Source organism: Hyperolius riggenbachi, chromosome 10 (genome assembly GCF_040937935.1).
Source record: "Hyperolius riggenbachi isolate aHypRig1 chromosome 10, aHypRig1.pri, whole genome shotgun sequence".
Lineage (NCBI taxonomy): Eukaryota > Metazoa > Chordata > Amphibia > Anura > Hyperoliidae > Hyperolius > Hyperolius riggenbachi.
Window position 1 is genome coordinate 175973834 of NC_090655.1, and position 26267 is coordinate 176000100.

A 26267-nucleotide genomic window follows, 5' to 3' on the forward strand; every position below is an offset into this window, starting at 1 on the left:
ACCCCAGAAACCATCCTACCTCAGAAAGTAGTCTTGGCAGCTACTGAGACCTGGAAGGATTGGATGGCTTCTTTGGGCCCTTATCAACAGGATGTTCTAGAAGGGAAGCCTGAGGGAGTCATGTTTGTACCAATGCCTTTCCGCCTGCAACTCCTGCAATTGTTCCATTCCCATAAAAATGCGGGGCATCCTGGGGCTGCCAAAACTCAGGATTTGCTGGCCAGATGTGCTTGGTGGCCTACGTTAGCAACTCCCCTCGGCCCAGGAGTTGGCTGATCTCTTCATCCAGCACATTTTCCGGCTGCATGGCATTCCGGAGAATGTAGTGTCAGATCGGGGAGTCCAGTTCGTGTCAAAATTTTGGAGGACCTTTTGCCATCAGCTAGAGATGGACCTTTCATTTTCATCAGGCTACCACCCACAGACCAATGGCCAGACCAATAGAATAAACCAGTCCCTTGAGCAGTTTCTCAGATGTTATGTGGCAGATGCACAGTCTGACTGGGTAAAGTTTTTGCCGTTTGCAGAATTTGCACATAACAATCTGAAGAGTTTCTCTTCAGGATTCTTCCCGTTTCAGGTAGTCTCGGGAAGATCTCCCAAGTTTGCTCCATTACCTGTGACATCTACCCCATTTCCGGCCCTGGAAGATTGGCAAAGGGCTTTGAGGGAGATTTGGGGAATGGTTAAGAGGATCCTGGGGAAAGCCTTCCAGGCTCAGAAGAAACAGGCGGATAAGAGACAGTCTGTAGAATGGAAGTTTTCCCCAGGGGACATGGTGTGGGTCTCTACTCGGCATTTAGCTTTAAAGCAACCATCACCTACACTGGGACCCAGATTTGTCGGACCATACCCGGTGTCCAGAAGGATTAATGACATCACGTATGCGATTGATCTCCCAGCTAGCAAGAAAGGTGTGAGATCATTCCATGTGTCTCTGTTGAAGCCTGCAGTGCACGTGAATTCCTCCCCCCCCCCTGTGATGGTTAACGACCAACCAGAGTATGAGATCGAGAAGACTTTGGATTCTCGATTGGTGCAAAATTCTGTGCAGTATCTGGTCCACTGGAAGGGGTATGGTCTGGAGGAGAGAACTTGGGTGCCGGATTATCGCATGCATGCTGAGGAATTAAAAAAAAGAATTTCATGACTTACACCCTGAGAAACCGGATAGGAAGTGTCCGGGGTCCACTCCTCAGGGGGGGTACTGTAATGAATAGCGGAGATGCCGCCGCATGGGCAAGCAGCATGGCGGCTATCTCCGCGTCCCAGCCAGCACTGCCTGGTCCTTCTAGTGCACACAGATGGAGAGCATAAGCTGCTAAAAGGGGAGTCAGCTGATCATGCCGATCAGCTGACTCCAGCTATGCTCTGGATTGGCTGAGTGACTGGGGCGGCGCTGTGGAGCGCTTTTAGTATATATAGGACTTGCCTGTCACTTGCAAGTTGTCTGCTGTTGCGAACAGTTACGTAGGAGTGCTCAGACCTGAGTCAGATCCCACAGTGTGTTAGAACCAGCCGGAGCTGGGAATTCACACTGAGTCAGATTCCATTGATAGCTTAAAGTACTATTGCTTGCTACTGTATATGTGTTAGACTAGTTCCCGGGTGTTGAGACCAAGGACCTCACACCTAAGACTAGAAGATTACTACATTGCTACTGTTTATGTGTTAGACTAGTTCCCGGGTGTTGAGACCAAGGACCTCACACCTAAGACTAGGAGATTACTACATTGTCACTACTTATCTGTTAGACTAGTTCCCAGGTGTTGAGACTAAGGACCTCACACCTAAGTCTAGGACTGTGACACATTATTTGTTACCTGTTATGACCTTTGGCTTTCCTGACTACTCTCCTGTCCTCTGATTCGGTACTTCCGCCCATCTGATTATCTGTTGCCAACATTGCCTGTACCTGGATACCGAATCAGTCTTCCGCTTCTGTACTTTGTCTGTCCGTGTGTTGCCGACCTGGCTTGTCTGACCTTTCTGGCCGTCACCTAGCTCTTGGGTGATCAGCCTTACTATACACCTGTGACACCTGCTCTTCAGGTGGTTACTAGCTGCTATTTTTGGCCTATGGTCACCAGCTCCTCTGGAGGCCATCGTGCAGCACAGTCAGTGGGTCTCGACCTCTTTAGGTCCATTGGCTGCAGTACAGTCTGATTCCCTGCCTCTCAGGGAATCCTTGGCTGCAGTACAGTCTGATTCCTTGCTCCTCAAGGAATCTCTAGCTGCAGACCAATCCTCATCATATCACTCCAATCAGTGGTCCCTGTCCCTCAGGTATCCACTGGCTGCAGTACAGTCCGATTCCCTGCCCCTCAGGGAATCCTTGGCTGCAGTAGTGTCTGTATCTCCCGCCTCTCGGGAGATAACCTCTCCGATTACTGTTGCACAAAACACTATACCACATTGGGTGTCCTGTGTCTAGCTATACTAGTATTGGTGATTCTGCAGATCACCACATAATCAGGTATAGCATCTGTATTATTGGTGATACTGCAGATCACCAATAATCAGAAAAATCTGTGTTGCTGACACCAATCGTTACAATTATCAAATCATTTGCATGATCTTGTTTTGTTGTGAGTTTCCTGTATGCCCTACCTTGTATGTTAACCCTTTTATCTATTGTGCAGCGCTGCGTAATATGTTGGCGCTTTATAAATACAATAAATAATAATAATAATTTTTGGGGAAATCTGCTGCCAATAAGATTGATTTTTGTGGGGAAATCTGCTGCCAATAAGATTGCATTTGTGGGGAAATCTGCTGCCAATAATATTACATTTGTGGGGAACTGTGCTGCCAATCTCATAGCATTTGTGGGGAAATCTGCTGTCAATAAGATTGCATTTGTGGGGAAATCTGCTGCCAATAAGATTACATTTGTGGGGAAATGTGCTGCCAATCTCATGGCATTTGTGGGGAAATCTGCTGCCAATAAGATTGCATTTGTGGGGAAATGTGCTGCCAAACTCATAGCATTTGTGGGGAAATCTGCTTCCAATCTCATTGCATTTTGTGGGCAAATCTGCTGCCAATCTCATAGCATTTGTGGGGAAATCTGCTGCCAATAAGATTGCATTTGTGGGGAAATCTGCTGCCAATCTCATTTCATTTGTGGGGAAATCTGCTGCCAATAAGATTGCATTTTGTGGGGAAATCTTCTGCGAATCTGATTGCATTTTGTGGTCGCCTGGCCCTCCACCATGGGGACTATTGTGCGCCACTGTCCTTGGTACGATGTCCTCCTTTTCAGGATGTGATGTCCTCCTTTTTGGGGTTCTGCAAGTGGCCACCCTACTCCCTGAAGACTCTCCGAGACTGTCTGTGCCAATTAGAAAGAGACTTCACTCTTTTCAGGGAAGAAACTAAAAGCAGCCAAGGTGTGAAAAATGCAAATGATCAACTGAGAGAAGAAATAGCCAGGATGAAAGCTGAGCACACTGCAGCCTTGAATGATATCAACATTTACAAACCCTACAAAAACTACAGGAGGAAAACTCACAACTTAAAGAGGAGATCAGGAAATTAAAAATATTAAAAGAGCCACAAAAGTTAGAGGAGACAGCAAAAAGCACAAAGGCCCCCACAAAACCTGTGCCGATCAAAGACAGTGCTCCGCACGACACACAGGATGCAATAATCACCCATGAGACCAGTGACAATCACAGCCATCCACCCCCTCCCCAAATACTGCCAACACAGCCTCACCCAACAACCCACAACCCAAGCCTAAACACCAAGCAAATGGCTCCTATAAACCTTGCGGTCCTGACATTGTGCTGGTTATAGACTCTAATGGAAAATATCTGAACATAAGGAGACTCTTTCCAGAAATGCATGTCATCAACATCATCAGTTCAACTACTGAACAAGTAACACAGGTCATTAATGAGCCTTATTTCACCAACCCAAAACATCTCATCCTGCACACCGGCACCAATGACATTGAACAAGAAAACACCACAGACCAAGAAACCATCACATACAAATTGTCACAAATGGAAAATGGCACAGCAGAAATTCCCCAGCACAAAGATTATCCTCTCTTCCCTGCTCCCAAGAAAAGACATTCCTACCAGACAATTATACAAATCAATGCAGAGCTGGCCTCCCATCTCAGATCCTCACCAGACATACAACTGGCACAGCACACCACAATCACAACCCACCATCTATACAACAACAAGCACCTTAACAAACAAGAAGTCAGCCGCCTAGCAAAGGAACATGGACATGGTGCTAAATAGACCCCAGAGACTCCAAGAAAGCCCTAACTCAACAATCAGACAGCAAACCGCAATGTCCCAACACCAGAGAGAGAGCCCACAAGCATGGCAAACATGTAGGAAACCGCCTGCCCCACAATGGCAACACAAAGCAACAGAGGGTAGCATCATGGCGGAAATCAGAACTTTGCTTATCAACCTACATAGTACTGACAGTTATTGTACATAATTGAATGCTGTGATTTAGGTTCACTTAGGGTTAGCTACACCCCACCTCTGGCATACCGACATTGAGTGCTAGCAGTGACTCTGGTGTGGAGGGATTAGCAAAGACACCCGCCTAACACAGTCTAATCGATTTCTGATGTTTTTAGATAATATTTTTATTATCCCTAATTTTGTATGTGATACTTGGTAGAAACACATCTACCTATTGAGTGCCACAGATAGGGCTGATCAGGTCAGGTTTGACTCACGTGTTGCATATTTGATTCCCTTTGCATATATTCTGCATCATTGCAACTTTGTAGTCCATCTATCATAGTCTAGGGCCAATTTTAGGGTGAAGCCAATTCACTTATCTGTATGTTTTTGGGATGTGGGAGGAAACCTGAGTGCCCTAAGGAAACCCACACAGACACTATCTGGAATTCGAACCAGGGACCCAGATGCAAGGTGAGAGAGCTAACCACTATGCCACCATGCTGCCACTATCAATGTATTTTTATTTTACTGAGTGCATCCTGTGTTACTACCTATATTTTACTTAAAGAGAAACCAAAGTGGTTTTTTAAAATCTTAAAAGGACACAGAGGCACGTTATGTGCACAATTACATGCCTCTGTGTCCTCCTATTAGTCCCCCTGGGCTCTTCTGTCCCCCACGACAAATTGCGCTAGGCTAGTGAAAATCTGCTTGTCGCTAGCCTTCTATTTACCTGCAGCCTGTCACTCAGCTTCTCCTTCCCGTCTCCTCTATTGCAGGGCTCCACCCGCCTCTGTCCCCTCGCTGCCCACCTCCGCGAACTTCCTCCAATCGGAAGCTAAGCTGCGACCCAGGAAGTTCCATCAGTGACATCAGCAGGAGTGAGGGAGCTGTGGTTTTCCGACTTTAAAGTTGCAAATTCTGGAAGTGAACTGGTGGCGGGGACCAGAGCATCAGTGAGTGGCTGCATGGGCACAGGACATCTGCGGGGGACCATTAGAAGCCCAGGTAAGTTCAACTCTTTTTTTTCCTCCTACACCACTACAGTACACCTTTAAGGTAAAAATGGGTATCCTAAATAATTTAGTATGTTCTGGCATATGTCTTTAAATGCAAATGACAGCAAATTTGTTTTGATCTAGCAATGCCCAGGGTTTTGTCCATTGTTTTGTGCTGATTGCAATAAAAATATTGAAAGTGCCCGACAGTTTGGGTCCTGTAATTCCTTTTCCTGTTTAGATGACATTGCAATTTCATTGGGACAGACCATATCTTTGGTCACTTTCCAACTCTTCCCTTTATCCCATTATCCCTAGCTCGATATAGTTTGGAGGTAGCTCCAGGAAGTCTTTCTCTGTCCTTGCCTACAGGTGACCATACATCTGTAGATTTGGCGACCAATTGACCATCTGCTTCGATAATTATTATCTAATCGGATTAAAATTGGTGCCGCCAAAAGCATGCCAAATCGACAATGTATTGATCAGATGTGCTGAAACCCTCAAGCTCGACATACTCGATCTGGTAACATGCGATAATCACAAACAACAGATGTGAATGAAACCCCTGATTGCTGTCTCCCCCTAATGTATGTGTACCACCCCAAATCCCCACTCACATTGCCCCCGCATTAATACTTTACCTGTCCGATGTCTACCGATGTGTCTGCACTTCTGGATTTGCTCCTTGCGTGGTTGCTGGCGCACTGCACGTAGGGAGCATGTGTGATGTGTGCACCCCTCGTGCAGTACACTGGCAACCATGTGGGTCACAAACACAAAAGAAGAGTCAGGACACAGCAGCAGTGATGCTCGGATACCCCCCAATCATGAATTCGACTATTCGGCCAAGGTTGAAAAAAAATCTGGAAATTACGTATTAATTTCCGGATTTGAAACGGACTCACGAATTCGACCTGGATTTTTCCTGTGAATGAGGCGATCACAGAAAAGGTGTTTTAGCTAATAGAAAAGCCCCCATACATGCTACAATCACCAAAATTGTATGGATTATAAAGGTGAGATGTGGCTATATTTCAATTTAGACAAATGGGTCCTAAAAATTCCTATCACAGATAATCCTCCACAAGTCTGAGACTTCTCAATATGATCAATGTAAGACTAAGGAAGCAGGAGGAAATAAATTATATATAAAAGTACAAATTTTATTAATGACCAAAATAAACACACATATATGTAAATCTATTTAAAATTGACCAGAACACACAGGTGGGCCACCATGTCTAGGCCAGATGAAAAAATGTAGGGGGGCCAGATGTCAAAATGTGCTTGAGAGATATCAGGTGCACCATACTTAAGGTATTGTGATTTGTGAAGGGTGAGCAAATCAGATTGTGAGTCGGTACTCTGAAGAGAGGACAGAGAGGAACCCTTAGGCCGGTTGGGCACAGGTGTTGGTTTGGGGGGATGGGGATTCCTGGGTTTAGGGCCAGCAGGTAGACGTGGTGTAATGGGATTGGGATTGGGGTGAGGGTGAGGGCGAGGATCCCTCCGAGGTCTGGTGTTAGTCCATCTGTAGGCTTGTCCCATAGCGTAGGCCAAACGATCTCGTTCAAATTTTCTTTCTTTGATATCCACTATATTTCTATTATAGCCTTCTAAATGTTTTTTCAATTTTTCTTTCCTCTGCTGGAGAAATGGGTGTTCTCTGAGGGGCTCCAATTTACTATCAAATTCCTTGATCTGAGTATCAATGGCCGTAATTTCAATTTGATGTAACTCGATCATTAATGTCATCATGACCTTGGAGCATCCCTCAAAGTTATTTTCCCATCTCTCCTTAAAGGAAGGTGTAATCTGCTTAGATTGGGGAAAAATTTGTACTCTCATACCCATGGGTGCAAATTTTGCTTTAATGTATTTGTTCAGATAAGTGATATCCCACCATTTCTTAGACTTGCTCTCATATAGTTTTTGTAATTTAAAAAAATAGTGTGAAATTTCCACTTCAATTTTACGAGTAGTCTGCGCAGTGTCACTTTCGGCCTGGATGCGCTCCACCAAGTCGTCCCAACCCAGTGAGGTGGCCATGGCCCCCGCCGCCCCACAGCCTCCCACCGATGGCCCCCCCCCCCGGCAGGACAAACCAAAATCACAGAAATTAATAAAAAAAAAGAAAATCACCAAAATAATCAACATTTGACCCAATGGATATAAAGGTGCTGCCACCCGACTATAACACAATTTAGACAAATGGGTCCTAAATATTCCTATCACAGATAATCCTCCACAAGTCTGAGACTTCTCAATATGATCAATGTAAGACTAAGGAAGCAGGAGGAAATAAATTATATATAAAAGTACAAATTTTATTAATGACCAAAATAAACACACATATATGTAAATCTATTTAAAATTGACCAGAACACACAGGTGGGCCACCATGTCTAGGCCAGATGAAAAAATGCAGGGGATCCCCTAAAAAAATATTAATAGTGCGCAATCCATCAAATATCTTAATGCAAAAAAGGGGGAAGCGACTCCTAGCAGGTAACATTGAAACAAAAGACCTTGGAGAGAAATATATCATTGGTTTTAAAGGCCAAGTGTCCAGGACCTAAATGGAAAAAAAAAAAAAACATCCTAGTAGAAGAGCACAGGTGTATCAGATACTGGCTGTGTTGCTGCAATGTTTCATTGGTTTTAAGGGCCAAGTGTCCAGGACCTAAATGGAAAAAGACTTCCTAGTAGAAAAGCACAGGTGTATCAGATACTGGCTGTGTTGCTGCAATGTTTCATTGGTTTTAAGGGCCAAGTGTCCAGGACCTAAATGGGAAAAGACATCCTAGTAGAAAAAGCACAGGTATATCAGATTCCGGCTGTGTTGCTATAATATTTCCAGTGATTTGCAGGATCAAAAGGCTGAATAACGGCTGATAGAGAGATTCAATCCATCACAATAGGTGGTCTTACTGCATATGTTATCACAAAATAATTGATGTGCAGGTCCACAGGTCAGGCAAGCTGTCTCATTTATGAGCTATAACAATGGCCAGGTGCATAAAGGTGGATTGATAGGCACACACTGTATGTGGCAAGCACTTCGGGCTAGTAAACAAAAAAAAAATTTTTATATTCACAGCAAGCCTGACACATCCGCAAGCCCCAGGAGCAACAAGCAATTCACCAGAGTTAGTGCCCCAATCAGAAGCACATTCTGAGACAGATTCACAGGCAAGTGTTTAAACCACAGACATATGCAGGTACAGATGGTGTGATATTAAAGTTGATATAGTTCATTCATGGAACAGTCCGCCAGGGTCATCCCTTCAGCAGCATCAACTTGATGTAGACAAACTCGAAATTCCAGCAAACAACAGCATATAGCAGCATATAGGTGCATCCTAGGAAGCTGTTTCAATGATCATATGGTAAACAGTGGTTACTCCATAGGAGGCTGTTTTCAAAAGTCACCAGTAGAAATGCATATCATTGAGGTATACTCATCTGAGTAGCTGGTCACTGCAAAGTACATCCACAGGAGCCCATGTGCTGCCACCACAAGTGTGTCTGGTCACAAAGAGAGCCTTAGAGGCCAACCGGTTTCACTGGTGAGATTACCAGCATCATCAGGGCAGGCTCAGAAGTTTTGCTGCCTGTGGGAGAGAGGAGCCGGCCTAAAATGGCACTGGGCGGCCAAAGGATGCTACCACGCCCCCCCCATGACCACTCCCACCCCACCATCACAGGATGCAGGTGGTGAGTGAGAGGTGGAGGCAGAGGCGTGATGCATCCAATTCTCCACATGTACGCACGGCGTTCCCCCCGCGTCCGCATGCGGTGATGCGGATCAAAGGAGGGAACGCATATATGCGTACAAGTGCACGCACAGCGTTTCCCTCGCGTCCGCAACCGCCAAGCGGATCAAGTAGGAGGGAACGCGTATATGCGTACGACTGGACGCGACCCACAGAGACCCCCAAACAGGGCCGCTATGGAAATGCGGCCGACACAAAAGGGCTCCGGGAACGCTGAGGGGCACGGACTATTAAGACCCCACCCCCTGATTGATGGTAAGGAGAAAGGGTGGCCCGGCTGTCCCGCAGGCGGGGCCCCGGGTCCCCTGGGCCGCCCAGTCGCTATCACTGCCGGAGCGCCACCATAGCCGCGGCCAAGTGTGCCCAGGGGCAACAGGAAACGGGGCAGGGGGGGAGGGGAGGGCCACGGGGGGAGTAGGACAGGGAAGGCCCACAGGCAGGCCACGGGCCAGCAGGCATTAGCCCAGTATATGGTCCATGTCAAGCCAAAGAACATTGCAGCAACACAGCCAGTATCTGATACACCTGTGCTTTTCTACTAGGAAGTCTTTTTCCATTTAGGTCCTGGACACTTGGCCCTTAAAACCAATGAAACATTGCAGCAACACAGCCAGTATCTGATACACCTGTGCTCTTCTACTAGGATGGTTTTTTTTTTTTTTTTTTTTTTCCATTTAGGTCCTGGACACTTGGCCTTTAAAGTGACTCTGTAACAAAAATGACAACGTTTTTTCTACCATGCTACAAGTTCCTAAACCTATTCTAATCTGTTCTGGCTCACTGCAGCACTTTGTACTATCAAGGTCTCTGTAATAAATCAATGTATCTTTCCCCTGTCAGACTTGTCGGCCTGTGTCTGGAAGGCTGCCAACTCTTCCGTGCTGGTCTGTTCCTCTATGCACACTCCAGTGTGTGTTTTATTTACATAAGCCAGCAGCTTCTCTGCTATCTTATCAGTGATAGAAGAGAGCTGGATAAAAATCCTCCTCTGTTGAAAGTAGCTGGCTGACACATACTGAGGAATTACAAACACAGGCACAGGCAGAGCTGTCTGCAGGAAGCCTGTAATGTTCAGTGCATGAGAGAAGAAGGGGACAGAAGGTAAACACACAAATGATCTTTTGAGATTCAAAAGGAAAGCTGTATACAGCCTGCTTGTGTATGGATGTATTTTCTATGTGTGGACATATTGTACATCAATCTACTTCCTGTTTTGGTGGCCATTTTGTTTGTTTATAAACAAACTTTTTAAAACTGTTTTTGACTACTTTTAATGCGGCGGGGAGTGGCGAAATTGTGACAGAGGGTAATAGGAGATGTCCCCTAATACACTGGTATGTTTACTTTTGTGCGATTTTAACAATACAGATTCTCTTTAAAACCAATGATATATTTCTCTCCAAGGTCTTTTGTTTCAATGTTACCTGCTAGGAGTCGCTTCCCCCCTTTTTTGCATTAAGATATTTGATGGATTGCGCACTATCAATATTTTTTTAGGGGATCCCCTACATTTTTTCATCTGGCCTAGACATGGTGGCCCACCTGTGTGTTCTGGTCAATTTTAAATAGATTTACATATATGTGTGTTTATTTTGGTCATTAATAAAATTTGTACTTTTATATATAATTTATTTCCTCCTGCTTCCTTAGTCTTACTGAGATGTGGCTATAACTTAAAAAAAATTCAAAAAGAACTTTTAGTTTTTGAGAAAATCGATTTTAAAATTTAAAAAAAAAATTATTTGTGATTAAAAAGCCGCAAAAACCCGCCGACTTTAGCAGTTTATAGCAAAGCCCTATTACATGGTAGGAACACCAAATTGGCCAGATATGTTAGGAAGAACAGTGGGAACAAGAGGAAAATCATTTTTCAAAAAGACCTTATAGTTTTTGAGAAAATCGATTTTAAAATTTCAAAGGAAAAAATTTTGTTTCACACTATCTTTTTAACATATCCTGCACATTTGGTGTTGCTAGGATGTAAGGAGCCTTTGCTATTAACTGCTAAAGTCGGCAGGAATTGTTTCACTAAGAACTGTCATTTGCCGCATTTAAATGTAATTTTTTTTTTGTGTGCTGATAGTGGGAAATACAAAAAAAAACAAAACGACGTGGGGTCCCCCTTCCAGAGCCTCTGTAGCACCTTGTCCCCCATGCAGGCTGGGATAGCCAGAATGCAGAGCCCCAGCTGACTGGGGCTTCACACCCTGAGCTATACCAGCCTGGTCCATGGTATGGGGGGGGGGGGGGGGCGAGCCTTCCCCTCTCCCCCAGATGCCCAATCCATGGACAAGGGGTTCTTCCCCACCTCCGGTGCCCCAGGAGGAGGTGGGGACGACAACTCCCGGGGGGGGGGGTTCATAGTGGCATCTGGGAGCCCCCTTTAAGAAGGGGACCCCCAGATGCCCACCCCTCCTCCCAGGAGAAATTAGTATATGGGTACAAAGTACCCCTTACCCATTTCCAGAAAGGGTTAAATGAAATAAAAACACAGCCACGAAAAAAGTATTTTATTATTCTAAATTAACCGTAAATACTTACCTGAACCTTAAAAAAAAGTTCCCACGCCAGTTTCCACAGAAATGTCACTGTAATGATCCGCTCTGCTGTCTGCACAGACAGACAGCTTTTTGACCATTTTATAGATCTGAGTGCTGCAGGTCCCTGGAAAGGAGACCTGTCTTTACACTGCAAGTTTCAGAGTTGCTCTGCTGGTGAGGAATTTGCATTCACTTGTCATTCAAATTGCTTAGCTGCTTCCTTTGATGGCTTGCAGTATAAATACCTTTTGCTCCCAGAATTCCCTGCTAGTCATAGAGGTTTGTTCCTGCTAACTCACCTGGAGTGTCAGCCATTGCTATCTTAGTGTAGTTAATTCTTGGGGAGTGCTCCTTGCACTCCTATTTAGTGCAGTCAGGTTTGTGTTTAATTTGTACTGCCTATTCTGTCTTATCTGTTGCGATTGTCTTGTCGCCAGCAGCGGTCGACAGGAAATCGTTCTGTCTGTTGGGATCGCATTCGCCCTAGCAGTAGTGGCGGTGGTTCCTTCTGTACTCTGTCTTTGGGGTGCAAGCCAGAGCAGTGGTTGCTACTGGTTGCTCCATCTGTCTGTCTGTCTGGTACGAACGCTTGCTGTAGGCTCGGCGAGGGAACCATTTAGCAAGCGTTCACGTTCTCTTTTCATTTTCGTGTTACATTGGTTAGTTAGGGTGGCACGCTTGTCACTGGGTGCCTAACGCGCGGTGATCGTGTCTTAAACGCGTTTGCTGTTGCGAATGAGTGCGGAGTTCGCGTTTAGCTAGTGTTTGTTATTTTCCTTGGCATTCTGATCATTATTGTTTGCTGTGTCTCTCTTACTACACTTATGCTCTGTCTTTGCTCGGTCTTGTGTCGCTGTTAGCAATCGCCACTCTTCCGATTGTGTTCCCACTTGGTTTCCGCTGTTGTGTGTTTCACCATCGCCGGGTGGCGACTAGATTGGTGAACATACACACATTCTATCTCTGTGCTCTTTCAGTCTTGTGTCGCTGTTGGCAATCGCCACTCTTGCGATTGCATTCCCACTTGTTTTCCGCTGTTGTGTGTTTCACCATCGCTGGGTGGCGACTAGATTGGCGGACACACATACATTCTGTCTCTGTGCTCACTTTTCTCTCTACAGGTGCATTGCACCAAATCTGGGTTCTATCGTTTAATACGCTTGTGGAGGACTTCCACAGTGTCAGCGCACATCTTGTGCGCTGACCACGGAGATAATTCCACCCTCGTTATGGTATGACCAGCCAAACCGAAATTCCCAGTGTAGAGGGAATTTCGGATTTGTACGATTTTGTCGAATATGGTTCTTGTACCTTTAAGAGGTTCAAAAAACTAGACTCTGAAACCAAGGAGGACTTCCTGTCTGAATGTGTAAGATTTTTTTCTGAATCCTACCTTTCAAATTACTGATTCGTCCACATCGGCTCTCCAATTAGCTTATATTCTATTGCAAGGAGATCTGTTTGTGTGGGCTTATGAGATTTTGAAAAGTCATCCTTGGAATGATAATTCTTATCAGTTTCTTACATTGATTTTTTTCCAACTGGTTTAAACTGCCTTGCTTACCATCTATTCTTGACGAGTATGTACCTGCTAATCAGTCAGCTGTTCTATCCATTCCATGCAAAACCATTCAGTGTGATAATGAATGCAGTAACAGCTCCCTTGTATCTAGACGGCAGCCACTTGTAGCGGCTAAAACTAAAAGGAGAAAATCTAGGAAGGCTTCCCAGCAGAAAAATCTGTTGCCCATAGCAACTACTAATAAAGAAATTATTTCTGTAAAGTCTGAAATGTGAAACACACTTGAATGTGATGAATCCAGAGAGACTTCTCAGTCTCAGGTTTTGTTGCCCCAAGCAAAAGCATATGTGGATCCTATGAAAGCAGAATTATTCAGTATATTAAAGGTGTAAGAAAATCTATGCATGTTCCTGATCCCAACCCGTATGAGTGTTACCTTGATACAGGGTTGTTTGAGCCTCCATTTGCTTCATGGGAGATTGGGGCTTTGATTGAGGAGTTCGAGATTCATTGGAAGGCGTTTTGCGATTTTTACATCGCAGAAAGCGAAGAGATTCTTAATGCTTGTGTTAATTCTGTGTACACTTTGATTGATTCTGATGAGTGTGACAAATGTTTTGTGGATCCAGTGATTTGTGTGTGGTAGACGATTTTGGATGAATTGCACACACACCAACCAATTGACTCCAATAAATAGACACCATTATCGAAAGATTGTTCCTGCCTTTCTGGGGTAAAGCAAGTGAGTTCAGACACTGTGCGATCTAATGCCTGTTTCTCAGGCGTTCCTGCAGATTATGATCAACATAAATGTGTCAGTTTTGTCAAAGATATGTGGGATCCCTTGTCATTTAAGAACAGATTTTTTTCTCCCAGTAATTCTTCAAGATCTTCCATCTATGATCCTGCTATGGGGAAAATTCTCAAACTATGCTGCCTCAAAAGTAATGTTAATATGACTAATAAAGTTTCTCCTGTTGTTGTCACAACTTCTGCAAATAAATCTATGTCTCACTCTGTTCACACCTGTAAAGGCACGTTGCCTGATGACAGTTGTTCCAGTGTTTCTGTCTTGAACACTTTGCAGTCTGGTCCACAGATTGCGGAGGTTTGCACTTTGGAAGCGTCAGTTTCACAACCTAAAGCGATCTTGGATTCGCAAATTTTGCGTTCTGACTCCTTAGATTCGACATTGTTAGTCGAGTCTATGGGTGAGACAGCGCTTTGGTTTTACGAATCTGATACTGAGGGATCTTTGCCTTATCCAGAGAAGGTTTCTGTGAGCCATCCCTGTACCATGAATGAAACTATGATGTCCACTCGCAGTGACATTTGTGAGTCCCTTTCTTGCTCTGAAGATAGTACTGACTCTCCACCCTGTACTCTGGATGAGTCAATATTGCCTTGCATAAAATCTCCTGCAGTGACCCTAGAGGCTCGTCTAGGTATTGCTACTATTCTCACCTGTGTTTCTGCTATTTTGGAATTGCAGTCTAGTTTGACTGCTATGCAGAATTCTGCGTGCAGTGAGATTAGAGTTAGGGAGTCAGTGTGTGTTCCAGTAGATACTCCTGTGCATCCTGTTCATGAAGATGAAACTCAGTCTCAGCGGATTGTAGAACCATCCCTGGGACATTTGCTCTGTCCGCAAAATGTATTTGATGTTTTGCCCTGTAACATGGATAGTTCAGAATCCTTGATTTCTTTGTCAGAAAACTTGGGAAACGATGCTCCTGAGCTTTTGTTTGATGTTCTGGAGGTCTCCGAGTTCCTCCCAAAGGGTGCACAACTTTTAGGAGGTGCCTCTTGCCCCGCAGGGCCGTCTGAGGTATTGCCCACTTCAGTAACAAAAGTCCAAAAGCGAGTCAGCACCGTCTTAAGTAGAAAAAATAGCTATTTTATTGATTAAAAAACCAGCATGATGTCAAGCATATGTCAGCAGCGATGCAGCCCCTTTTCAAGCTAAGAAGCAAAATCATCACCCACTTCAGTAGGCATCGCTGCTATACTGACTACTTTTGTAGCTCTTGTGGAACTTCAGTCATGCGTAGTCAATGATGAGTTTTGGTTAGATACCATTACAGTCACAGAAATTTCTAAATCTGAGTCCAAGTCTTCTTTTGAAAGTCCAGTACTTGTGACCACTACTCGTGATGATTCTCTGCCCGGTCCTGGTTTTGGTCTTGTCGTGACGGACTCTGAGGTTGCCAGTTCCTCGACATGTCCTGAGGTTTCTCTTGTGCTAGTGTACCCCGATGCGCTCTGTGACCCAGAAAGCCCAAGTGTGTCTCGGTTACCAGCGTGCTCAGATGCTTCCTCGGTGGAGACATGTTTTGATATTGCCTGCCTGCATGCCCAGAAGTGGTCCCTGAATGCCCTGATCTTGATGGTTGTCTTGGTAATCCTGAATCCAGAATTGTCATAGGTTCCATAGGGGTTCTTGATAGGTCTTCATGTGAGCCTGGTGAGCGTTCTGGCCTCTTGGGATCTCTGCGGAGCTTCAAAGTGTTCTGGGAGATTCTGGGAGAAATTTTTCTTGGTACCCTGGATGGGATCAACAGTGGCTTCTCTGTTGAAAGGGACACTTCGAATAGGTATTGTGGCAGGTTTGGTATTTTTGGACGCTCCCTGGAAGGTGGTGGGTATTGCTTGGAGGGCGTCAATGGGTTCTTCCCTGGCATTCACAGTTCTGATGGGTGTTACGCTGAGACCTGTAGTACTGATGTTTTGTTGGCTTCTGCTTCCAACGAGGTCGGTTTCTGGAGGATTGACTCTGGAATTGGGCCTTGTCGGGCTGACCTGACCTTCATGAGTGTTCCGTCAGATTTTTTTGAAGATAAAGCCGTCTCTGGGGGGGGGGGGGGGGGTTACTGTAATGATCCGCTCTGCTGTCTGCACAGACAGACAGCTTTTTGACAATTTCATAGGTCTGAGTGCTGCAGGTCCCTGGAAAGGAGACCTGTCTTCACACTGCAAGTTTCAGAGTTGCTCTGCTGGTGAGGAATTTGCATTCACTTGTCTTCCATTGATGGCTTTGCTGCTTCCTTTGATGGCTTGCAGTATAAATACCTTTTGCTCGCAGAATTCCCTGCTGGTCCTAGAGATTTGTTCCTGCTAACTCACCTGGAGTGTCAGCCATTGCTATCTTAGTGTAGTTAATTCTTGGGGAGTGCTCCTTGCACTCCTATTTAGTGCAGTCAGGTTTGTGTTTAATTTGTACTGCCTATTCTGTCTTATCTGTTGCGATTGTCTTGTCGCCAGCGGCGGTTGACAAGAAATCGTTCTGTCTGTTGGGATCGCATTCGCCCTAGCGGTAGTGGCGGTGGTTCCTTCTGTACTCTGTCTTTTGGGGTGCAAGCCAGAGCAGCGGTTGTTACTGGTTGCTTCATCTGTCTGTCTGTCTGGATCGCATCCACCCCAGTGGTAGTGGCGGTGGTTCCTTCTGTGCTCTGTCTGTGAGTGTAGGCCATAGCTGCGGTTGCTACTGGTTACTCCTTCTGTCTGTCTTGTCTGGTACGAACGCTTGCTGTAGGCTCGGTGAGGGAACCGTTTAGCAAGCGTTCGCGTTCTCTTTTCATTTTCGTGTTACATTGGTTAGTTAGGGTGGCACGCTTGTCACTGGGCGCCTAACGCGCGGTGATCGTGTCTTAAACACGTTCACTGTTGCGAATGAGTGCGGAGTTCGCGTTTAGCTAGTGTTTGTTATTTTCCTTGGTGTTCTGATCATTATTGTTTGCTGTGTCTCTCTTACTACACTTATGCTCTGTCTTTGCTCGGTCTTGTGTCGCTGTTAGCAATCGCCAGTCTTGCGATTGCGTTCCCACTTGGTTTCCGCTGTTGTGTGTTTCACCGTTGCCGGGTGGCGACTAGATTGGTGGACATACACACATTCTATCTCTGTGCTCTTTCAGTATTGTGTCGCTGTTGGCAATCGCCACTCTTGCGATTGCGTTCCCACTTGTTTTCCGCTGTTGTGTGTTTCACCGTCGCTGGGTGGCGACCAGATTGGTGGACACACATACATTCTGTCTCTGTGCTCACTTTTCTCTCTACAGGTGCATTGCACCAAATCTGGGTTCTATCGTTTAATACGCTTGTGGAGGACTTCTGCAGTGTCAGCGCACATCTTGTGCGCTGACCACAGAGATAATTCCACACTCGTTACAGTCACACGCCAATATCCTCTAATCTTGCGATCTTCATTAACTTGATTGAAGATCTCCGCCGCCCCCACACCACACATGACGCCCCCGCGCAGCTATACTAATTAGTATAGCTGAGAATGCGTCCTTTAGGACGCATAGCCGCTGCCTCCCACTGTCCTCCCCGCCTCCTCACCTGTCACTCTCACCTAGCCTTTCACCTGGTGCACCCATGGGTGCACCAGGTGCCAGGCTAGGTGAGGGTGACAGGTGAAAGCAGGCGGGGAGGACAGCGGGAGGCATCGGCTATATGTCCGCATAGGACGCAATTCTCAGCTATACTAAAGTGTATAGCTGAAATGCATCTTTAAATTTTGGCACCCACTATTCCCACTGTTCTTCTTAACATATCTGGCAAATTTGATGTTCCTACCATGTAAGGGGGCTTTGCTATTAACTGCTAAATCCCCATGATCACGACAGTGATTGCATTCCGGATATTTGTAATCACGGAATTTCCGTGGCCGGTTTCGGTTATCCAGAATCGATCACGGCGTCGAATACCGAAGCTGAATAGTGAAAAAATGCTCCTGAATCATGGCTAATCCATCGTCATGGAAAGTATCTGCCCATCACTGCACAGCGGTGGACATTGGACAGGTAAAATATTAATGCATAGGCACCAGGTGGATACATGCACATTAGGGGGGGGCAGCAGCTGAGGCAACAAGGCAGTAACACAAGACCGATTGCCAAAAGATTTCATGCTGAAATCGAATGGGAATCAGCCTGTGGTTTATGATGGTCAACAGATCTCTCCATTAGATTCGATCAGAGAGAGGTCTGTCTATTGGTCAACCGGCCGCCAAAATTGCTAGATGTATGGGATCTGTTCAGTCACACTTCTTTTGGAGTCCTTCTTGTCCTCTTCAATTCCTGTATCGTCCTGTGGCGCTTTACTGTTTGAACTTCGGCTTGTCACAGGACACGACAGGAAGTGAAGAGCAGATGCAGAAGAAGGCCAGCCAGAAGATTTGAGACTAAACGTATCCCAGGGACTCGCGAGGGCCGGACAGGTGATATTGTTGCCGCTATGCTGCATTGGTCGCTGCCGAATCATACGCCACTAGCTCCTGTCCTGACCTGCCAGCGATCAAGCAAAGTTTTCCATCGGGACCAATCGACTGATTAAATCGATGTCTGATGGCAATCAGTCGATTGGTCAGCATTTCAATCACAGTGATCGAATCTGCTGTATATTGGCAGGAATTTGAGTTAGTGTGTGGGCACCTTTACAAGGCTTGGACAAATTAGTCCTAAAATGCAAATAATTCCTTCCCGACCAGATGGCACGCCACACACACACGAGAATATGAACCATGTGGAGTATCAGGTGAATGCAGGGAGTCCCCAAGATGCAAACAACCTGTCAATCCTGTTGCATTTAATTGCACAACCCCTTCCTGAACTCTCCCAGCTTAGTGTGTAAATGCAGAGTAAAGCAAACAAAAGCTGTGTTTGCAGTGAAACAGTGTTGTGCTTTTTACTGTCCTCTCACCACTCAGCCTAGTGCCCAGCATATCTTACTGCATGTAGCGTGATTACATGTGATGTGAGGAGCTCAAGGTGCCAGCACTAGAGGGAGCAAGAGACAGACAGGATGATTGCACAGGCACAACACCGGACTCTGGCGGGGAGGTAAGCGCTGTGCTATACTTTGTGCATTTACACACTGCACTGTATATAACACTAAAAGATATACCATCCGGCACTACGTTTCATAGGTCCATAGATCTGTCATTTATTGCATCATTAATATTTCAAGCCATGTAAAGGTCCATGCTCAGTATTACATACATGCAGTTACAGTTCATACCCTGTCCATGTCAGCTGTGGGGCAATGTGGGAGTAGCGGTCCGCCTGACAGCCGTTTCGCTCGAAAACGAGCTTCCTCTGAGGCTCAGTGCGCAGTTTGGCCCGCCATTGGGTCTTTAAATATGCCGGGCGTCCGCTCCAGCTTCCGCGTACGTCACGCCGCCACGTCACTTCCCTTCTCCCACCATCGCATCAATGCGCATGCGTCGAAAAATCCGCATGACGCGTAGTAAATTACCCTGCGCATGCGTATTAAGTTACGTCTATGACCATGTTGTAATGGAACCAAGGAACCACTGTGGAGCGCATATCACTTCCCTGCTTTTTTCTACTCCCACAAAATCCGCGTCATAGACGTAACTTAATACGCATGCGCAGGGTAATTTACTACGCGTCATGCGGATTTTTCGACGTAACAGATGAGAGATACACAATGACATTAAAAAGGATCAGAAAGAAGCAAGTGCCGATGCAGGAAGAGATAAAGCAGAGGAAATTGAATAAGTATGTAAGGGATACAGATGATTACAAACAAGGGAGTCTCTTCAATTGGAGTACAAGTAAATCTAAATACAACAAACCAAGAATATTATATCCAAAGAAACCGTTCCACAAAAAAAGTTATTGGACGACGGACACAAAATCAAGTGGAGATGAGAGAGGAAATGATAATGGGGGAGTTCCCCTTTCACAGTGTGATTCAGATAATGTCCAATCAAAAAATGATTACCAAGGAAAATGATCCGCAGGGGGCGGGGCAAGGCCAAAAACAAAAGACAAACAAGTCAGATGGAAAGGGGATCAGAGAGTTTGGGAGGAACAAAAATCCAAGAAGAGAAAGTTTTACAAGAGGAACAACAAATAGAAATAATTAACATCAATGATCAACCTCTGCCACCGGAATGCTACCAATTATTAAAGAAAGGACTGAACTTCTCGTGTGCCCAAGATTTTGATTTTTGTGATTTTAAAATAGATCTCTATAAAGGAGTAATACGGATGAATATTAGGAATTTTTATGAGAAAAGAGATCTGAATAGCAAACGATGGGTTGAGACACAGGAGAAGAAAATAGGTCCTATTGGATTTACCCCAAATAAGAATTGGGAGGAGAAGGACTTAGAAACCCTAGAAATACTTGAAGAACTGTGGTTAGAAAGCAATATAGGGGCAGAGGTAGGGAATGATCCCCAAATTAAAGAGGATGAAAGAAAAGAAGTTTTTAGACCATGTAGATCCATGAGGCCCTTTGCAGTTCCACCAGGATCAGCAATTGACATTTTCCAAACACAACTAGAAAATGACTTAAAAGCCTTGAAATATAGGGAGATGAAGCCGAATCTAGTAAAGGAGGAGGAAAATGCAATAAAGTGGTTTAGAGATAGACCGGACCTGATCCTGAGGAAGGCGGACAAAGGAGGTGCCTTGATTGTCATGACAGCAGACCAGTACAAAAGTGAAGCATTGAGACAACTGGAGGACAAGGAAGTGTACTAACGTTTGAAAGAAAATCCTACAATGAAATTTAAAAATTCTTTGAGAACTTTATTAAGAAGAGGTGTAGAGAGAGGGGTTCTGAGTCAGAGTATGGCTAATGATCTGATACCTGAATATCCCAGGAGACCGGTGTGGTATCATCTGCCAAAAATACACAAGTCCCGGACCAGTCCAATAGTCCGATAGTCTCCGGTGTGGGCTCTCTAACCGAGAGACTGTCAAAATTTGGACCATCTCCTGAGGCCATCACTCCAACAGGTGCCATCCTATTTAAAAGACACTCTCGATGTGCTGAGAAGCATTGAAGGAGAAGTTTGGCAGAAGGGCGATGCGCTTGTCACCATTGACGTTGTTAGTTTGTACAATAGAATTCCCCATCAGGCTGGAGTAGAAGCAGTGAGAACTTTCCTCCGGCGGGGTGAAAAAGACGATAACTTCATTGATTTTGTGTGTGAATGCCTTATGTTTGTGCTCACACACAATGCCTTTACTTTTGATGGCCAATGGTACTGGCAGCTGTCGGGTACAGCCATGGGGACATCGGTGTCATGCACATATGCCAACTTGTTTTTGGCTTGGTGGGAGGAGAAATATGTGTATGGCCCCGGTGTCCCCTATGGTGGATGCCTCAGGAGATGGTCTAGATTTGTGGACGATGTCCTGGTTAGTGTTGGGCGAACATCTAGATGTTCGGGTTCGGGCCGAACAGGCCGAACATGGCCGCGATGTTCGGGTGTTCGACCCGAACTCCGAACATAATGGAAGTCAATGGGGACCCGAACTTTTGTGCTTTGTAAAGCCTCCTTACATGCTACATACCCCAAATTTACAGGGTATGTGCACCTTGGGAGTGGGTACAAGAGGAAAAATTTTTTAGCAAAAAGAGCTTATAGTTTTTGAGAAAATTGATTGTAAAGTTTCAAAGGAAAAATTGTCTTTTAAATGCTGAAAATGTCATGTTTCTTTGCACAGGTAACATGGTTTTTACCGCCAGGCAGTCATAAATGTAATAATGATAAGAGGTTCAATAAACAGGGACCGGTAACGCTAACCCAGCAGCAGCAGCAGCACACGTGATGGAACAGGAGGAGGCGCAGGAGGAGAAGGCCACGCTTTTTGAGACACAACAACCCAGGCCTTGCATGAGGACAAGAAGCGTGCGGATAGCATGCTTTTTACCGCCATGCAGTCATAAATGTAATAAAGATAAGAGGTTCAATAAACAGGGACCGGTAACGCTAACCCAGCAGCAGCACAGAGCACACGTGATGGAACAGGAGGAGGCGCAGGAGGAGAAGGCCACGCTTTTTGAGACACAACAACCCAGGCCTTGCATGAGGACAAGAAGCGTGCGGATATAGCAGCAATGCTTTTTGCCGCCATGCAGTCATAAATGTAATAAAGAGAAGAGGTTCCATAAACAGGGACCGGTAACGCTAACCCAGCAGCAGCACAGAGCACACGTGATGGAACAGGAGGAGGCGCAGGAGGAGAAGGCCACGCTTTGAGACACAACAACCCAGGCCTTGCATGAGGACAAAAAGCGTGCGGATATAGCAATGCTTTTTGCCGCCATGCAGTCATAAATGTAATACAGATGAGAGGTTCAATAAACAGAGACTGGAAACGCTAACCCAGCAGCAGCACACATGATGGAACAGGAGGAGGCGCAGGAGGAGAAGGCCACGCTTTTTGAGACGCAACCCAGGCCTTGCATGAGGACAAAAAGCGTGCGGATATAGCAATGCTTTTTGCCGCCATGCAGTCATAAATGTAATACAGATGAGAGGTTCAATAAACAGGGACTGGAAATGCTAACCCAGCAGCAGCAGACGTGATGGAACAGGAGCAGGCGCAGGAGGAGAAGGCCAAGCTTTTTGAGACACAACAACCCAGGCCTTGCATGAGGACAAAAAGCGTGCGGATATAGCAATGCTTTTTGCCGCCATGCAGTCATAAATGTAATACAGATGAGAGGTTCAATAAACAGAGACTGGAAACGCTAACCCAGCAGCAGCACACATGATGGAACAGGAGGAGGCGCAGGAGGAGAAGGCCACGCTTTTTGAGACGCAACCCAGGCCTTGCATGAGGACAAAAAGCGTGCGGATATAGCAATGCTTTTTGCCGCCATGCAGTCATAAATGTAATACAGATGAGAGGTTCAATAAACAGGGACTGGAAATGCTAACCCAGCAGCAGCAGACGTGATGGAACAGGAGCAGGCGCAGGAGGAGAAGGCCAAGCTTTTTGAGACACAACAACACAGGCCTTGCATGAGGACAAAAAGCGTGCGGATATAGCAATGCTTTTTGCCGCCATGCAGTCATAAGTGTAATACAGATGAGAGGTTCAATAAACAGGGACCGGAAACGCTAAACCATCCCAGATGTTCATTGGTCATGTTACTTGGTTGGGGTCCTGGAGTGTTGCGTAGTCGTTTCCAATCCAGGATTGATTCATTTTAATTTGAGTCAGACGGTCTGCATTTTCTGTGGAGAGGCGGATACGCCGATCTGTGACGATGCCTCCGGCAGCACTGAAACAGCGTTCCGACATAACGCTCGCTGCCGGGCAAGCCAGCACCTCTATTGCGTACATTGCCAGTTCGTGCCAGGTGTCTAGCTTCGATACCCAATAGTTGAAGGGTGCAGATGGATTGTTAGACACAGCTACGTCATCTGACATGTAGTCCTTGACCATCTTCTCCAGGCGATCGGTGTTGGAGGTGGATCTGCACGCTTGCTGTTCAGTGGGCTGCTGCTGCATGGGTGTCAGAAAATTTTCCCACTCCAAGGACACTGCCGATACCATTCCCTTTTGGGTACTAGCTGCGGCTTGCGTTGTTTGCTGCCCTCCTGGTCGTCCTGGGTTTGCGGAAGTCAGTCTGTCTGCGTACAACTGGCTAGAGGAGGGGGAGGATGTCAATCTCCTCTCTAAAGTCTCCACAAGGGCCTGCTGGTATTCTTCCATTTTGACCTGTCTGACTCTTTCTTCAAGCAGTTTTGGAACATTGTGTTTGTACCGTGGATCCAGAAGGGTATAAACCCAGTAATTGGTGTTGTCCAGAATGCGCACAATGCGTGGGTCACATTCAATGCAGTCTAGCATGAATTGAGCCATGTGTGCCAGAGTCCCACCAGAATCCTCATCATCCTCTTGTGAGCGTTGTGATAGTTGTTGTGATGCATCATAGTCGTCACCTTCCTCCTGGTCTGCTTCTGCTGACCATTCGCGTTGAATTGTGGAAGTCCAACGTGCACCGCTCTGGCCCTCGTCAGTGGTGGCATGAAACTCCTGCTCCAACTCCAGCTGTTCCTCCTCCTCTTCTTCGTCATAGCTGCTGGGGCCAGCGTTCCCTGAGGCGGATGGCCTGATGTTGGTACCATCACGCTGATCGTTTTCTCCTTCGGATTCCCCCAGTTGCATCATGACAGCTGTTTCCTTGATTTTTAACATCGACCTCTTCAGTAAACACAGCAGTGGTATGGTAATGCTGACTGAAGAGTTGTCACTGCTCACAAGCAACGTGGATTGCTCAAAATTTTGGAGGACTTGGCAGAGGTCCAACATGTTGGCCCAATCGGTTCCACAGAAGCTTGGCAGCTGGCCGGATGCGCCTCGGTACTGCGCCGTCATGTACTGGACCACTGCACTCTTCTGCTCGCAAAAGCGGGCTAGCATGTGCAGCGTAGAATTCCAGCGCGTAGGGACATCACACAGCAAGCGATGGTGGGGGAGATTGAAGCGCTCCTGCATCTTGGCGAGTGCCCCCGAAGCAGTACTGGAAGTTCTACAATGTTTGGCCACTCGACGCACCTTCAACAGAAGATCGGCCACGCCTGGGTATGTCCTCAGGAACCGCTGAACTACTAGGTTCATCACGTGCGCCAGGCAAGGGATGTGTGTCAGCTTAGCCAACCTTAAAGCGCGAATGAGATTACTCCCATTATCACACACAACCATGCCCGGTTTCAGGTCCAGCGGTGCCAGCCACAAATCCGTCTGTTCCTTTATTCCCTTCCAAATTTCCTCCCCTGTGTGCTGCTTATCCCCAAGGCAGATTAGCTTCAGCAACGCTTGCTGACGCATGCCAACAGCTGTGCTGCACTGCTTCCACGATCCTACTGCTGCTGGGTTAGCGTTTCCGGATGAGGTACAGCTTTGAGATGCGTTGGAGGAGAAGGAGTCAGAGAGGTAGGTGCTGCTGTTATCCAGTGTGAGGGACGGCGGTGCAGCTGTTTGTGGCGTGGGCAACACCCGTGCCGTAGCAGGTGAGGAATCGCTGCCAGGCTCCACAAGGTTCATCCAGTGCGCGGTAAGGGAGATGTATCGACCCTGGCCGAACGCACTCGTCCAGGTGTCAGTGGTGAAGTGAACCTTGCAGGCAACGGCATTCTTCAAGCTTCGGGTTATTTTGCTGACCACGTGCTCATGCAACTCAGGCACTGCAGAGCGCGCAAAGTGGTAGCAGCTGGGAACCACGTAACGTGGGATGGCCACTGACATCATGCCCTTGAAGCTGTTTGTCTCCACCACTCGATATGGCAGCATTTCGCAGGCCAGAAGCTTGGCTATGCTGGCTGTTACTGCCACGGCCCGGGGGTCATTTGCTGGCAATTTCCTCTTGCGCTCAAACATCTCCGACACAGACAACTGAACCGTAGCGCTGCACACGGAAGGGCTGTTGGTTGTTGTGTTTGAAGAACACTGGGAGACCTCAAGAGCACTACTCCGGAAAGTGACAGTGTCAGCGTCGTCTGATGTTTGTGAATGTTGTGAACCACGCAATGGCTGGGCTACTGCTGCTGCTGAGGCGGGTCTGGTGAACCCAAGGGAGGCAGTGTTGTTTCTGGTACCCTGTCCTGACGCGTTTGCCCAAAGAGTGGGATGTTTGGATAGCATGTGACGGCTCATGCTGGTGGTGGAGAGGTTGTTAATACTTTTCCCCCTGCTCAGGCGGGTCTTGCACACCTTGCAAATCGCCATGGTAACATCCTCAGTGCAGTCTTCAAAGAAAGCCCAGACTTTGGAGCACCTGCCTCCTTGCTGGCGATTTCTGTTTGCTCCTCTTTTGCCTCTCACTTGAACTTCCACGCTTGTGGTGCCTGAAATTGCGCGCCGCCTACCTTGTGGCACAAGGCGAGCTCGTGCAGCAGTGGGTTCTTCAACAGACTCATCTGTGCTGCTGCTACGACGGCGATGTTCTCGTTCACAAACAAAATCTGGGTCTCTGTCCACATTGTCCATACCCTCCTCTTCCATCTCCTCAAACTCGTCATATGTCATTGTGGGCCGCCGCCGTGGAGTAGAGCTCCCCACAACAACCTCTGCGCAGCACACTCCAACGTCGTCTTCCAGATCTTGTCGGCCGACCTCCTGCAATTGCAACCCCTCCTGCCCAAATTGCTCTGGGATTTGGGTTTCCGAGTCCTCTTCGGACTCGCCTTGTATTTCAGTGCGCGGTGCATT